Below are 17,455 nucleotides of genomic sequence, written 5' to 3'. Positions count from 1 at the left end.
ATAGAACATTACAGCACAGTACAGGCCCTTTGGCCCTCGATGTTGTGCCGACCTGTCATACCGATCTGAAGCCCATCTAACCTACACTATTCCATGTACGTCCATATGTTTATCCAATGACGACTTAAATGTCCCTAAAGTTGGCGAATCTACTACCGTCCATAGATGTGCAGGTTAGGTGGATTGGCCGTGGGAAATGCATCGTCACAGGGACGGGGTGGGTCAGGGTAGGATGCTTTCCAGAGGATTGGTGCACATAAGGTGGGCCAAATGGCCTCTTCCTGCACTGTCTAGTTTCTAGAATTCTAGAAAACGCCCTCCAAACTCACAAACACTTCCATCTTAGAAGGACAAGGACAGCAGATACATGAGAACATCACCACCACTAACAATTTCCTCTCCAAACCATTCACCATCCTGCCTTGGGAAGAGAATTGCCTTTGGCCTGTATCCCTTAACATCTTCACTTAACAAAGTGTTTTCTTCTCAGATTTAAAATAAACAGATGATCCAGCATCCAATGCTGTTTGTGGAAGACCTCTCCCACTCTTTGTGTGTCAAAGTGCTTCCTAATATCTCTCCTGAATGGTCTGGCCCTAATTCTCACTGTATCACTGTTCCTTCGCTGTCACTAGTTCGGAATCCTGGAAATCCCTCCCTAAGGACATTGTGGGTCAATCCAGATGGACTGTAGTGGTTCAGGCTCACTACCTGCTTCACAAGGGCATATTTGATGGGTAATAAATGCTGGCCCAGCCACATCCCACTAACAAGGCAAAAGGGATCATTTGTATTCGCGGCTTCGATCAATCAATAAAAATAAAACACTCATGTTCCTTCACGACATTAAGCAAGGGTATCTTTTGTACTGACTTGAGAGGACAGCCCAGGGCAGTTAAATCTATCATCCTGAAGACAGCCGCTGCAACAAGGCAGCACACCTTCAGTAATGCATGGGAGTGTCTGCCTCAAGTGGGGCAGTGAATCACTGAGTTAATTCCAGAGATGTGGGGCTTGTTTTATGAAGTGAGATTGAGCAGTTTACGCCTATGCTCTCCAGTGTTTCGAGGAGAATTAACTGACATGTACGAAATGGTAAAGGGGATTGACAAAGTGGGTGTAAATTTCCTTATGTGAGTCAATCTGGAATAGGAGATCATAGGTTCAGGAAAAGGGGTGGCCGATTTCAAACAGAGATAAGGAGGAATTACTACTCTCAAGGGGCCATGAACCTGTGGAATTCACTACCTCAGAGTGTGGTGAATGCTGGAACACTGAATAAGTGCATGAAGGAGACAGATTTTTATCATTAATAGGTGAAAGGGGTATGGAGACGGTGCAGGGAAGTAGAGTTGAGATGAGATCAGCCATGGTCGTATTGAATGGTGGAGCAGACTCAAGGGGCTGAATGGCCTCATCCTGCTCCGAATGCCTATGAATCCACAACCATGTAACACATTGGCTAGCTTGTTCACCAAGTGTGCTTCCCTTTAAGCTGCAGTTAGTATATGATTATAAGTGAAGTTAAGCCAAATGTAGAAGAATTATTTGCATTCAGGAATCACCAAATCTGTTATTTATCTTTAATTGTCTTTTCTTTTAAATGAGTGTACCAATTCCTGATCTGTGCGAAAACCTTTCACATAAGAGCCTTCCCATTCAGGGAGTTCCACACCGAATCTGTTAGTGTTGAGTCTCCATTAGGAAAGGCGTTTGTTAATGTCCACGCTAGATATTGACAGCTTCAGTCCCATGTCCTCTCTCAGATCAATAAGACAATGAACAGCGGATACTGTAAATCGTAAACAAAGCCAGACATTCCAGCAGAAACTCAGCAGGTCTGGCAGCATCAGTGCAGACAGAAAGCAGAGTTAATGTTTCTGAAGAAGGGTCAATGCATGCGAAATATTAACTCCATTTCTATCGCCACATGCCCTGCTAGACCTGCTGAATTTCTCTAGCAATTTCTGTCTTTGCTTCTCTCTGTATTGAGACAATGGTGCTAGCATGAGGCTCCTTCCTGATGTCAACGATGAGGGAGATTACACCACAGAATGATATATGGCTCAAAGCCAAAATAGGCGATAATATTTTCATTTATGTTCAGAATTTAAATATAGCATCTTCATGACTAATTTACCCCTCTTAAATCATCATTAATTGCCCGAAATGAATAATTTACTCATTAGAATTGAAACTGTGCAAGAAATGAAACATGCCTTTGCTCATTTCCTTCTGAATTGCTGATTCAAAATATTGCTTACTTTGTTATTGTTCCCACGCAGAGAAAGCAAACAGCGTCAAGAGAGTGGAAAACAGCATTGTTTGAAGGTGGTACCAGAGACAGTGGGAACTGCTGATGCTGGAAAATCCGAGACAACAAAGTGTGGAGCTGGATGAGCACTGCAGGCCAAGCAGCATCAGAGGAGCAGGAAAGCTGACGTTTTTGGCCTAGACCCTTCTTCAGAAATGGGGGAGGGGAAGAGGGTTCTGAAATAAATAGGGAAAGAGGGGGAGGCAGATCGAAGATGAACAGAGGAGAAGATAGGTGGAGAGGAGATAGACAAGAGGTGGGGATGGAGCCAGTAAAGGTGAGTATAGGTGGGGAGTTAGGGAGGGGATAGGTCAGTCCAGGGAGGATGGATCGGTCAAGGGGGCGGGATGAGGTTAGTAGGTAGGAGATGGAGGTGCGGCTTGTGGTGGGAGGAGGGGATAGGTGTAAGGAAGAACAGGTTAGGGAGGCAGGGACGAACTGGGCTGGTTTTGGGATGCGGTAGGGGAGGGGAGATTTTGAAGCTTGTGAAGTCCACATTGATATCATTGGGCTGCAGGGTTCCCAAGTGGAATATAGATACTGTTCCTGCAACCTTCGTGTGGCATCATTGTGGCACTGCAGGAGGCCCATGATGGACATGTCGTCTAAGGAATGGGAGGAGGAGTTAAAATGGCTCGCGACTGGGAGGTGCAGTTGTTTATTGCGAACCGAGCGGAGGTGTTCTGCAAAGCGGTCCCCAAGACTCCGCTTGGTTTCCCCAATGTAGAGGAAGCCACACCGGGTACAATGAATACAGTATACCACATTGGCAGATGTGCAGGTGAACATCTGCTTGACATGGAAAATCATCTTGGGGCCTGGGATAGGGGTGAGGGAGGAGGTGTGGGGGCAAGTGTAGCACTTCCTGCGGTTGCAGGGGAAGGTGCCGGGTGTGTTGGGGCTGGAGGTGAGTGTGGAGCGGACAAGGCAGTCACAGAGAGAGTGGTCCCTACAGAAAGCAGACAACGGTGGGGAGGGAAAAATGTCTTTGGTGGTGGGGTCGGATGAAAGATGGCAGAAGTGTCGGAGGATGATGCATTTGATCCTCTATAACTTGTCTGTCTCCTCTCCACCTATCTTCTCCTCTATCCATCTTTGATCTGCCTCCCCCTCGCTCCCTATTTATTTCAGAACCCTCTTCCCCTCTCCCATTTCTAATAAAGGGTCTAGGCCCGAAACATCAGCCTTCCTGCTCTTAGGATGCTGCTTGGCCTGCTGTGTTCACCCAGCTCCAACTTTGTTATCTCTTGTTTGAACGTAGATTTTCTGATGGTGAGGTGATCTTATAGGGTTTAATGGCAATTAGATCAGCCATGATCTTATTGAACAGCAGAGCAGGCTCGAGGGCTGAATGGCTTATACTTTCCTGTCTGAGATATGCAGGTTAGGGGCATTGACCATGCTAAATTACCCATAATGCCCAGTGAGTTGCTGGCCAGGTGGGTTAGCCATGGGAAATGCAGGGTCACAGGGATACAACAGGGGGTGGGCCTGGGTGCGATGCTGCTCCAAGCGTTGGTGTAGAACTCAATGGACTGAATGGCCTCTTTCTGCTATGCAGGGATTCTTGCCTACCGTTTTTTTTGTTTGCTCAGTTATGATAGACCATCTATGGAATTGTGATTGATCATCTGACCTATGGGGAACAAATGTATCAAGCAACTGATTCAACACCCAGGGAGAAAATTCTAGAAAAGACGTGGGGCTCCCTTCAAATATTGCATGTACGATGAAACTTCTGACGGCTCTGTAGTTCTGGAAGTAAACTGTCTGAAATTAGACCTAGGTCATGCCCAGATTCCTCTGAGGTAAATCAAATTAAAAAGATAGGCATTAACTTGGACACTACGTAACTAGTGGCAATCGGACAACATATGTATTAGAGAAATGGGCACAGCTACTTTTCTTTTAAAAAATCATGAAATCCTCTCACATTCTGGGAGTTCAAGGATCAAGGTTGACTTGCTGGGATGCAGCTGGGATGTTTCAATATAGGAACATAGAAACAGGAGTCAGCCATCTATTCTCTCGAGCCTGACCTGCCATTCAATGAGATCGTGGTTGATCTGTGGCCTAACTCTGTACACCTGCCATTGGCCCATACCCCTTAACAGCTTTGTGACTATCCATCTTAGATTTAAATTTAACGCCTGGTCCAGCATTAACTGTTTGTGGGAGAGAGTTCCAAACCTCTCCCACCCTTTGTATGTAGAACTGCTTCCTAACATCTCTCCTGAATGGTCTGGCCCTAATTCTAGTTGAAGAATTCCTAAGCTGTGGAAGTGGCTTATTGGTATCTAGCCTGTTTTTTCCTGTTAATATCTTGAATATTTTATTATAATAAAGGCACTTGGTAGTGCAGGGATTGAGTATTCCTAAAACAGAGAGACATACTTTCAGAGGGTTCAAATCCAGCCTCGGGTGACCATCTGCGTGGAATCCTCACAGTTTCCCCTTTTCTCTGTGTGCTCCGGTTTCCTCCCACAGTCTAAAGACGTGCAGCTTACGGGGATTAGCCGTGGGAAATGCAGGGCTGGAGGGATTGGGGTCAGGTTTGGGTCTGGGTGGGATGCTCATCAGAGGGTCAGAGTGGATTCAATGTGCTGAGTGGCCTGTTTCCACACTTATAGGGATTCTATGATTCTATTCTAGTAATCCAAAGGACAAGGCTATTGTTGTGAGGGTGTGAGTTCAAATCCCACTATCCTAACGAAATCTGAGAATAGAAGATAGCTCAATTATTGATCATTGTAACATACCATCTGGTCCACCAATGGTCTTTTGTTGACCTGCAGTTTCCTGTATGGACCAAATAATGGAGGTGGCCTAGACAGATTGGCACCACTATTACCTTATATGGAGCATGGACTGTCAGTGTCTGGGGCTTGCTGTAAACATTCAGGAGTTGTTCACCAGTAAACTTCAGTGGCTGGGAACAAACAGCGTGATCAGAGTTTGGTCAATTCATTGGCTGAGTGCCAGAGAAGTTTCTAGAATGACCAACACACTTTAGGCTAAAATTTAGCAGAACAAAGTATTGTGCAGGGGGGCCCTTCGAGACCAACATTTGAGAAGCACATACCCTGAAGTCATCTTCAAAGAACCACGAGGCAAAACAACAAGAACAGCAAAGCTGGCAACTTTGAGGAGGCCATGGGGAGGCAATGGCCTAGTGGTATTATCACTGGACTGGTAATCCAGAGACCCTGATAACGTTCTGGGGACCCAGGTTTGAATGCCTCTAGGGTAGGTGCTGGAATTTGAATCCAATAAAAAAAATTCTTAATTAGGAGTCTAATGGTGACCATTCTCAATGTCAGAAAAAAACCCACCTGGTTCATTGATGTTCCTTTAGGAAAGGAGACTACCATCCTTACCTGGTCTGGCCTACATGTGACTCCAGACCCACAGCAATGTGGTTGACTCTGAACTGCCCTCTGGGTAATTAGGGATGGGCAATGAATGCTGCCTGGCCAGTGATGCCCGCATCCTGTGAATTCATGAAAAGAATTCACTCAAATCAGGGTAATATTTATTTCAAACTAAATGTCTTGTGTTGAGTATTGGTACTTAAAGTGTTAAATAAAGAAGGATTAGTTAAAATAAATTCTGAGTCCAGTCCCTTCTTTGCCTTTTACACCAGGGCTACAGGTTTGAGTATTCCTTCTTGGGCAACACATTTCAACAGAGAGCTGAGGGAGGGGGCTGTGTATCTAGAGACAGGTCGGAGAAAACTAGAAGTACCGGTAATTTAATATCAGACGCTGGAGGAAATGAAGTTCAGAACAGTTTGAGGTTTGTGGGTCTTCAAGGCTGGTGAGGGTGTTCTGGAGGAGCTGTATGTGGTTGAGGGAGGTGGTGCTAAATGCAGGGCTATTAAGGGCCGCAGTAAGTGATGCTACAGCAATGGGAGGTTTAAAGACAGAAAAATATGTAGAATTGGAAGAAAATTGAACAGCTTATCCCACATAAAAATCAACTGTGACTCAGTGTGTAGTATCTGTGAGTCTGAAGGTGGTGTATTCAAGTTCCCACAAGAACACGTATAATTTAAACATAATAGCTCACACACAGTGCCATACAGAGAGAGAGCTGCCCTGTCAGTGGTGTCACAATTCAGACAAGATAAGCCAAAGCCCTGCTCACCCTCTCTGCTGGGTGAGAAAGATCCCATGGCACTAGTCCAAGTTGGAGCAGGAAGGTTCTCCCTGATCGACTGGCCAGCATTTGTCCCTTATCCATCACTGAAAACAGATTGTTTAGCAGCATAAGCAGTAAGGGCTGAATTAGGCAAAGGATCCTCCTCCACCCCGAAACAAAATCATGGCTGTTTTTTTCACTCCCATCCCAACTGCTATCATGACCTGGCCATTATCATGTTGCTGTCAGTGGGAACTTGCTGTGCACAGTTCTTCTACCATCTTTCCTCATGCTGTGAGAGTGGTTACATTTCAAAAGTGCTCCATGGGTTACAAAGCTCTTGGAGATGTTTGACGTTCTGCTGGTACAGCTTAAAGTGCAAGCTTTTCCTTTTTTTCTGTATCTTCTGGGCCGGAAGCAAAATAGATGAAGGACTTGGCCACTCCGCCAAACAATATGAATGTGGTTGACCCAGCATCCCAACGTTATACTCCTGTGCTCAAACCCTGCCATTTGATATCTCTAAATTCAATGAATTGGCCTTTACAGCCTCCTCTGGTAGAGAATTCCACAGGTTCACCATCAGAAATCTCTCCTCATCTCCGTCCAAAATGGCTGACCTTGTATCCTTGGTCTGTGTCACCTTGATCTGGACACCCCTTCCAATCCATCCAGCCCAGGGAAACATCATCCCTGTATCCAGTCCATCCGGTCCTGCCAGAATTCTATATGTTTCGCTGAGGTTCCCTCCCATTCTTCTAAACTCCAGTGAATACGGACTCAGTTCACCCAAACTAAATCCGTAAGTGCTTGCTATCCCAGAAATCAGTGTGGTTAGCCTTTGCTCTCTAGGATGACATTCTCTGCCAAATATCAGTGAGCTCCCATCTTGAACTCCCCAATGTGCATCACGTCAAGTCCTGCAACATATTTTGGCAAATCGTTTTGCTCTGTAACCTGCATCCAATTTCTATTTACTTTTGAGGGCATTACTAGTAACGCTAATTCCATTTACATTCCAGTTCTTCCCTGAATCTGCCTTGCAGTGCGACCTCTTTGTCCAACAGGCTCTGTTCCGAGGCTGCTTACCTGAATTAATTCACTGTCACAGGGAGAGTTCACATCCCACAGCAGAGACAAGCACTGTCAGTCAATCAGGCAGTGGACCATACAGTTCAGATGAGGTCCTTTAACCCAGCAGATCTGCACTGACAGAAAAACTACTCTAAATCTAGGTTTATTCCACTTTCCAACTCTACGCTCATATCCTCGAATCTTATGACATTTCAAGTGCTCATCCAAGGCTTTGAGGCTTCCTGCCTCCACCTTCTCCCCAGGCAGTGCATTCCAGATTCCCACGACTTAATGGGTGAAAAAATCTTTGCCTCGAATCCACTCTAAACCTTTTACCTTTCACTTTAAAATTATGTCCTGCATTATTGACACTTTAGCTAAGAAAAGCTGCCCAGCCCATGCCCCTCATAATCTTGTACGCCTCAGTTAGGTTCCCCCACCTCAGCCTTCCCTGAACTAGTTGGTATTGTAGGATTTTAATAAGAATCTTTCATTTGACCCATAGGTTTGTACTGATTTTTGATGGGGTCAGCCAGCCGGACACTGTAGAATATGAGCTCCCTGATTGGAGCTGCTCATGTGGTCCAGTCGGGGAGCCCTGGCTGACAGATAAAAAGAGGAGTGTCAGAAGTTGCTAACTGTGTTGGGCCTGTGTCAGAGTCAAGGAATTTGCACATGTAAAAAAAGGGTGACTTGGTGACGGGACACTGATCTCTGTGGAGTTATTTTGAGGTCGTAACGAGTTATCAATAAATAAGATTGTTGTGCTGCCTGTTTGGGCTTTTACAGTGCAGTGGTAGCATTTCTACCTCTAAGCCAGGAGGCCCAGCTTCAAGTCCCACCTGCTACAGAGGCGTATCATGATGTCCCTGAAAAGGTTGATTCAAAAATATCTTCAGGCTTCAGTCAGGCTAACATTTCCAGGGGAAATTTACAAGTAAATACTTTGGAACTCACCAAAGCTTCTATCTCACAGAGCGTAGATCAGTACAGGCCCTTCAGCCCACAATGTTGTGCCGACCTACTTTCCTACTAAGATCAAACTCCCCTGCATACATACATTTTACTATCCTCCATGTGCCTAGCCAAGAGTCGCTTAAAAGTCTCTAAATTATCTGACTCCACTACCGCTGCTGGCAGCGCATTCCACCCACCCACTACTCTCTGTGTGAAGAACCGACCTCTGACATCTCCCTTATACCTTCCCTCCGATCACCTTAAAATTATGCTCCTGTGTAATAGACATTTCCACCCTGGGAAAATGTCTCTGACTATCCAGTCTATCAATGCCTCTCATCATCTTGTAAACCACTATCAAGTCACCTCTCATCCTTCTTCGCTCCAATGAAAAATGCCCTGGCTCCCTCTACCTTTCCTCATAAGAACTGCCCTCCAGTCCGGGCAATGTCCTGATAAATCTCGTCTGTACCCTCTCTAAAGCTTCCACATCCTTCCTATAATGAGGTGATCAGAACTGAACCCAATATGTTGAGATGGAGAGTCCTTTACGATAACAGTAGTCAGTGTAGGAATTGTTTACATTGTAAAGCAGCCAACTGAGCCAAAGAGCCCGTTCAAAGCATAGGCACCATTTGAATGTATGAATCTCCCAAATTATGCACGGGACACTCCCTTAAACTACACGAGTTAATGGTCCAGATAATCTGTTTGATATGAATATTGGTTGAGGGGAACATATTGGCCCAGAAACCAGGACCTCAAATTGTTTTTCCTGTAAATATATTGACGGTATGAGCTAACCAACAGAAAATTGGTTTTCCAAGGGTTACATTTGCTATTTGATTCACTGAGTAATTCCAGCATTTTCTGTCCTTATCTTAGATTTCCAGAATCCCCAGTATTTTGCTTTTCTTATAGGTAGCGGAGTTCACTAAAATCACTGCTTAAATATTATCTCTGAAGTTACAGCTGAGGTTTATTTAATGGGACGAAGAAATGCGCAATGGTTTTCTGGGAATTATGAAGTAAATTATGAAGTGAACTCACCATTTAGCTGATCACAGTCCCTTTGGTCCAGTTGAGTGACATTTTCATTATGGTCTCAGTCCTGAAGTCCTAGGCTTTATAGATTTTAAATTGGATCACAAATTTAGGGTTATTTAATGCGGCCCATTTGAAATTGTCCTCAAGTCCCAGAGTGTATTTACTTTCTTTCATGCAGCAGAAATAGCTTTTCATGCTCAGTTGGAGCTTTGGTTCAAACATGGACAAAAGAGCTGAATTCCAGGAATGAGGTGAGAGTCACAGCCCTTGAAAATTAGGGCTACATTCGACTGAGTGTGGCATTCTAGAGCCCGAGCAAAACTGGAACCATAATATATATCAGGGTACAAACCCTCTACTGGTTGGAGTCATACCAAGGTGGTAGTAAAATGGTTGTGGTTGTTGGAGGTCAGTCATCTCAGCTCCAGGACATCTCTCCAGGATTTCCTCAGAGTAGTGCCCTAGGCCCAACCATCTTCAGCTGCTTCATCAATGGCATTCCCTCCATCATAAGGTCAGAAGTGGGGACTTTCGCTGATGATCACACAATGTTCAGCACCATTCGCGACTCCTCAGACACTGAAGGAGCCCATGTTCAAATGCAAACAATATCCAGGCACAGGATGACAAGTGGCAAGTAATATTTGTGCCAGACAAGTGCCAGGTAATGACTATCTCCAACAAGAGAGAATCGAACCAACATTCCTTGACGTTCAATCATGTCACCATCGCTGAATTCCCACTATCAATGTCCTGTGAGGTGAACCATAGAAAATGAATGAACTTACCATATAAATACAGTGGATACAAGAGCAAGAAACCTGCAGGTGGCAGAGGTGATGAGTGAGCGTTGCAGCTGGATAGTCAGGGCAAGGATCAGTTTGAGTACTTAGGCCTTCAGTTTTGCAGTTAGACTAGCACTTCCAAGGTAACTTTACAGGTAAGTACTTCGGAAATCTCCAAAGTCTCTGACTCAAGTTGAGATGGAGAGTCCTTCATGCTGATTGCAACCAATGTAGGAATTGAACCCATACTATTCGCATCAGTCTGCATCATTCTGACTCCCCAGAGCCTGCCCACTTTATGCAAGGGATATGTGAGGAGTATGATGAAAGGCTCTCCACTTGCCTGCAGAATACAGCTCCAACAATGCTCAGGAAGCTTGACAACATTCAGGCCTAAGCAGCCCGCAGCTTTGTGAAATGGTAAATGGGATATAAGGGGATAACAATGGGGCATGTAAAGAAATAAAACACGTGTTGAAAGAAGGTCCCCAGGGTGAAAAACCAGCAAACAAAGTCATGTTTAGAAATAGATGAATGCATCGGTTCTACTGGACCTTCTTTTCATTGAACTTGGGGCTAATGTACTGGCTTGCAACTTTGAAAGGGTGGGGGCACAGTGTAAAGTGTCCAAATTTGCTGACAATGCAAATTGGTGGAAGGTCTTGTTGTGACGAGGACATAAGGAATCTGCAAGGGAACTGAGGTAGGTTGAGGAGCTGGGCAAAATCTTGAGAGATGGTGTAGGATAGTGTGAGGTCAGGAAGAATCAAAAAGTGAACCATTATTTAAATGGAGAGAGGCTCCAAACATGTTCAGCACAAAAGGATCTGAGAGTTCTTGTGTATGAAACTTAAAATGTTAGCAAATGCTGCAATGTTGGCTAATAATTTGTGAGCCAGCCAGAGAAGACCACATCACGTTAACAAATTAAAAAAAATAATTTAAAAGTTGTCCCCTTTTATAGAGTCATAGAGTTGTCCAGGGAAACAGACCCTTCAGTTCAACATGTCCATGCCGACTAGATATCCTAAATTAATCTAGTCCTATTTGCCAGCATTTGGCCTATATCCATCTAAATCCTTTCTATTCATCACCCATCCAGATGCCTTTTAAATGCTGTAATTGTACCAGCCTCCACCACTCCCTCTGGCAGCTTGTTCCATACACAGGCCACACTTTGTCACCCCTCAGTTCCCTTTTAAATCTTTCTCCTCTCACCTTAAACCTATGCCCTCTAGTTTTGGACTCCCCTACCCTGGGGCAAAGACCTTGGCTATTCTCCCTACCCATGCTCCTCGTGATTTAATAAGCATCTCTAAGGTCACTCCTCAACCTCCAACGCTCTGAGGAAAATAGCCCCAGCCTATTCAGTCTCTCCCTATAGCGCAAACTCTTCAATTGCTAGAAGATGCCATTCTTTACTGTGTAATGCTGCACAATGCCCAATCCTTTTCCCATTTCCAGTTTTTTGACTCAATGATACAACACGTTTCGCTGAAACCAGGAGTGAGTGTGTTCGTGATTATACCGAGTACAAGGGCAGCATTTCACAGAATCACCAAAGTATTTTGGTACAGGTGGGGGCCATTCAGCCCATTTTGCCTGCACTATCTCTTCAATCAAGCATCATTACTTCATGTCAATCTTCTGCTTTCTCCCTAGATCCTTCCATGTTATATTTATCCACATAACCATCCGATGCCCTTTTGAAGCTGCCTCCACCACAGTTAGAGTCATGGAGATCTGTAGCACGGAAACAGGCCCTTCGGCCCAGCTGCTCAACACTTCCCCCAACACCTGTTGCCCATCCCTCATTGTCCTTTGAACTGGTTGACTGGCCAGGACTATTTCTGACAGCAGTTAACCGTGAACCAGATTACTGTGGGTCTGGAGTCACATGTAGGCCAGAGCACATAAGGATGGCACATTTCCCTCCCTAAAGGACATTACTGAAGCAGATGGGCTTTTACCAGCAATCATGATGGTGGCCTTGCTCTCCATCACTAAGTTTAGCTTTCAGGAATCATTTTTGTTGCTTGAAGTTAAGATTCCCATCGGGTTGTGGTGGGATTCGAATCCACATTGCGAGCCTGTGTCTGTTGATGACTAACCCCAATGCACCTTTGTCTCCCTGCTGTGGCTCTGGCATGAACACATTGTGCTCTGATTTGCCCCGCAGTGAAATTATCGTGTATTCTAGCATCCAAGCCAAAATGATTGCCTTTCTTGTTCATTAGGCTTCCATTTGACAGGTAAGCATTGTGTGAATAATCCCTGTCCCTGTGAGGTATCATTATGTTACAGTAGCGGATTCTCCTAGAATCTGTCAGTTCAGACATTTTCCGAACAAGCTGGAAAATTACTGTGCAGAACAGTTCGATTCCCGCTGTGTACTGGATGCAGGAATTTATCCATTTCACAGATATTTTCTGAGTGGAAAGGAGTGCAATTTTTGCAGACACCAGCCAATATAAAAAGATTATTCATCTATGAAAGTGAAGTTTTTCCACAGATTCAAGGAGTTAGCAATCCCTTTGGGACCATTTCTATGAAAATGTAACTCTGCTGTCTCTGTGAAACATTCCAATTGATTTGATGTTACTTGTACGGTTATCAAAAGTGAGCTGAGGCCCCTTATCTATCTCCCTCGGTCCAGATCGTAGAATCTCCAAACTAAATCAACAACTGTAGAAATGCTCAGTTCACTGTAAGAAATTACCTTCTCTCACTTCATATCCCTCAGTCTCCTTGACGTATTTGACTTTGGTGCTGTGACATAGTCATTTTTCTCAGAGTCCCCTCGAATTGAGCCACCCTTCTTGACGTTCAATGGCATTCCAATCCCTGAACACGCTGCATTCAATATTTTCAAGTCTACAATTAACCACAAACTAAAATAACGACAACAGATCTCAGGTTTGAAATTCCACAGAGAGTAACTCACCTCCTGACTTCCCAGTTCCTGATTGCCATCTGCAAGGCACAAGTCAGGAGTCTAGAACATGGAACATAGAACATAGAACGGTACAGCACAGGACAGGCCCTTTGGCCCATGATGTTATGCCAAACCTTTACCCTAAACCGAAGGCATACCTAATCTCCACCCCTACCTGAGACTATCATCCATATGCCTATCTAATAGCCGCTTAAATGCCCCTAATGAGGCCGACTCTACTACCCTCTCTGGCAACGCATTCCATACCCCTACCACTCTCTGAGTAAAGAACCTACCTCTGATGTCTCCTCTATATCTACCTCCTTTCACTTTAAAACTATGCCCCCTCGTAATAGCTACCTCCACCCTAGGAAAAAAGCCTCTGGCTGACCAATCTATCTATACCTCTGATCATTTTGTACACCTCTATCAAGTCAGCTCTCAACCTTCACCGTTCTAAAGAGAAAAGCCCTAGATCTCTCAACCTTTCCTTGTAAGACCTTCCCTCCATTCCAGGCAACATCCTGGTAAATCTCCTCTGCATCTTTGCCAACACTTCCACATCTTTTCTGTCATGAGCCGACCAGAACTGGACACAATACTCCAGATGTGGCCAAACCAGGCTTTTGTGTAGCTGGAGCATAACTTCACAGCTGTTGAACTCAATCCCTCTACTAATGAAAGCTAACACACCATGTGCCTTCTTAACAACCCTATACACCTGGGTGGCAGCTTTCAGGGAACTGTGAACATGAACCCCAAGATCCCTCTGCTCCTCCATACTGCCAAGGATCTTTCCATTAGCCCTGTATTCTGCTTCCAAAACGAATCACCTCACAGTCTAATGGAATACCCCCCACTCCCTGGATGGCTACAGATACAATGACACTTAGCAGGTTCAACACCATCCAGGATGGAGCACCCACCCACCTCCTTCAATACCCACTCCCTTCACCTCTGACGCTCAATATCACCAAGATGTAATTCATTCAGGGTCTGTAGACAGCACCCTGCAAACACATTTCTACCACCTCAAAGGGCAAAGGGCAACAGATACATGGGAACATCACCACCACCTGAGTTCCAAGCCTCTCACCTTCCTGACTTGTAAATATATTGCTTTTCATTCAACTGACGCTGGATCTAAATCCTGGAACTCACTCCCGGATTGTGCCAAATGGGGTATCCACAACAAATGTTTGGCAGCAGTTCCAGAAGGCAGCTTCGCACCAGCTTCTCAAGGGCAGCTAGGGGTGGGCGGTAAATACAGTCTGTGAAAGTATTTATCTGTATTCTCCACCTGGGTCCTATTGTGTTGCTTGTCAGTGGTTTATCTTTGGGCAATGAGTTAAAATGTATTATGAACATGTCAGAGGGATACTAGAGGAAGATCTCTGTTAAAAAATAGGTACTGGGCAAATATTTAGTTTGTTGAAGGGGAAGGAGCTGAAGGGATCCAATAGTCCCCTGAACATGGCAACACCATGGCTAACAAAATCCATAAAGCACTTGAGCTGGGTTTAGACGACTGCCCGAAGTTCTGAGAAGGGTGACTGGATCTGAATCATTAACTCTGATTTCTCTCCACACATGCTGCCAGACCTGCTGAGCTTTTCTGACAATTTTTGTTTTCGTGACTGCCTGAAGTATTGACTCTGTGCAAACCTAATTTCCAATGGCTGTCTTTATTTTCATCACTTGTTTAACCATCTTGGTAAGAGCTTAATTTTAAAAGAAAGCATAGCACCATTCTTTGTTCAAGTAGACAACATTCAGGCGGGAAATCTGTGGCCTTCCAATTCACATCAGGGAATTCTTTCCAGTGCTCATTTCAATTGAAGTTTGAGCTTTTCTGTTTAATGTGCATTTTATTTTTGTGCAGGGATGACACCCTAGGTTGTCTCAAAACTTCAGTTTCTAAAACCCAGCCCATAAACCAATTCCCCGTCCTTACCAATCTGGCCAGCTCAAAAATCAACTTTAGCCAGTGCTGTTTCTGTTGTCATTTTGTTTCCTGTGTTCTTAGTTTAAACACAACTTCTGTGTATCCTTCAAATCTGGCCTGAGCCTTTTTCTTGTAGTTTTAAAATTTGCGCCAATGCTTTCATTTATGTTTTGAGAAAAATTACCAGTGGTCACCATGTTGAATTCCTTATCGAGTCATAGACTATGTGGAAGCAGGCCATTTGGCCCATTGAGTCCACATCAACCCTCTGAAAAGCATCCCAGCCAGACCCAGCCCCTTATCCTATCCCTGTAACCCTGCATTTCCCATGGCTAATCTACTGCCCTGCACATAATGGTTAATTCAGCATGGCCAATCCACCTAGCCTGCACACCTTTGGGCTGCGGGAGGAAGCCACAGCACCCTGAGGAAACCCACGCAGATGTAGGGAGAATGTGCAAACTCCACACAGGCAGTTGCCAGAGGCTGGAGTCAAACCTGGGTCCTTGGCGCTGTGAGGCAGCAGTGCTAATCACTGAGCCACTGTGTTGGCCAGCAGAGTAGGTTCAAAGAGTCAGTTTGCTTGACAATCTCAAACAGGTTTACTTAAATGACAGGCCAATAATTAGCAGCAATAGAGTGACATATGTACATATCCTTCGTTTAATCTGCTGCTGTTCTGGCTCACGGCTGCCAATCATGTGATGTTATCCTGGTCCTTTACTTATTAGTGGTTACAACTCTTAAAGCATACCTAGCAAACCTCTCATGTTGGCACAGGAATGGGCGTCTCCTGTGGAATCATACCAACATTAAAGGTCAGGTTGCCAATTCTCCAGGAGTGAAAAAGTACCATCCAAGACATTCAAGCTATGGGAAATGGATAAGCATATGGACGTACATGGAATAGTGTAGGTTAGATGGGCTTGAGATCGGTATGACAGGTCAGCACAACATCAAGGGCCGAAGGGCCTGTACTGTGCTGTAATGTTCTGTGTTCTAAACAGGAAAATCATAGAAGGATTTAATAATAAATGCTTCTCTTCTTGCTTCCTCATTCCACCGCCCCGCTTACGAATGATTGAAGTATTGGGTATTCAATATCAAAGCTGTTTGACAGACAGTCAGAAATCATCTAATCAGGTGATAAACAGTCTCCGATTGGTGGGATCAGCCTGAAGGCTAGTTGATTGGAGAAAGCAGATTAAATGCTGAAGCCTTTGGGATAACATCCTTACTGAATTATTTTTAGACTAGACACTGTGTGCGATTTAAGAATGTAAGGAATAGGAACAGATGTAGGCCATTTGGCCCCTCGAGCCTGCTCTGCCACTCAAGAGAATCGTGCCTGATCTGACACTCCTTACATCCTCTTTTCTCCCCCTTCCCCTTGATTTTCCCGACTGATCGCTTCGTCTAATCTATTATGTAATGTGTTGTGGGCAGCTTCTGTTGGCCATTTCTAGCCTTCCTTGTACTGAGTGCCTTGCTGGGTCATTTTACTTTGCTGTGGGTCTCGACTCACAGGTAAGGGTGGCAGATTTCCTTCAGCTAAAGTATACGAATGAATCAGACTTGTATTTTTACAACAAAAACAGGGATTACTGTTAAAGCTCAGCAGGTCGGGCAGCATTTTGTGGAGAGAGCTCAGACTTAACATTTCGGGTCCAGTGACTCTTCCTCAGAATTGAGGGTAGCTAGGAAAATGTTAGTCTATATGCAGGACATAAGGTGCTTGAACTTAAGGGCTTGAGATCTCCTATGTCCTTACCCCAACTTCCACACATCGGGCATTTGTCTGCTATTTCACACAACCCATTGTTAGCCACTAACATTCCCCACTAACAGCGATTCACTCACCCCAGCCAGATCATTATCCACTCTCTTGTCTGTCAACAGTCCTTGCCTCTCTTTCGGCTCCATGCCCACCTGTCGTGTACTCCTTACCCCCAGCCTAGATCCTTTTTTCTGTGTATTAACCAACATTTTTCACATTGATATTAGTTCTGAGGAAGGGCCACTCAGCCTGAAAAGTAAACTCTGACTTCACTTCATAGATGCTGTTGCTAATGGCACTATCTGAGGTACAGGGTACCGAGGTGCAGATACTTAAGTACTTGGTGCAGAGTTGAAAGATTAATAAATAAATCCAGCATAGGAATACAAAGTTTTTGAAAAAAGCATTTGAATTACTTGAAATGTCCAGCATAAGAATAAAATTTCTTTTTAAAACGGGGTTTTTGGTACAATGGCTCAGT

The sequence above is a fragment of the Stegostoma tigrinum genome, chromosome 3 (genome assembly GCF_030684315.1).
Source record: "Stegostoma tigrinum isolate sSteTig4 chromosome 3, sSteTig4.hap1, whole genome shotgun sequence".
NCBI classification, from domain to species: Eukaryota; Metazoa; Chordata; class Chondrichthyes; order Orectolobiformes; family Stegostomatidae; genus Stegostoma; species Stegostoma tigrinum.
Note: the sequence above shows the minus strand (reverse complement) of the source record.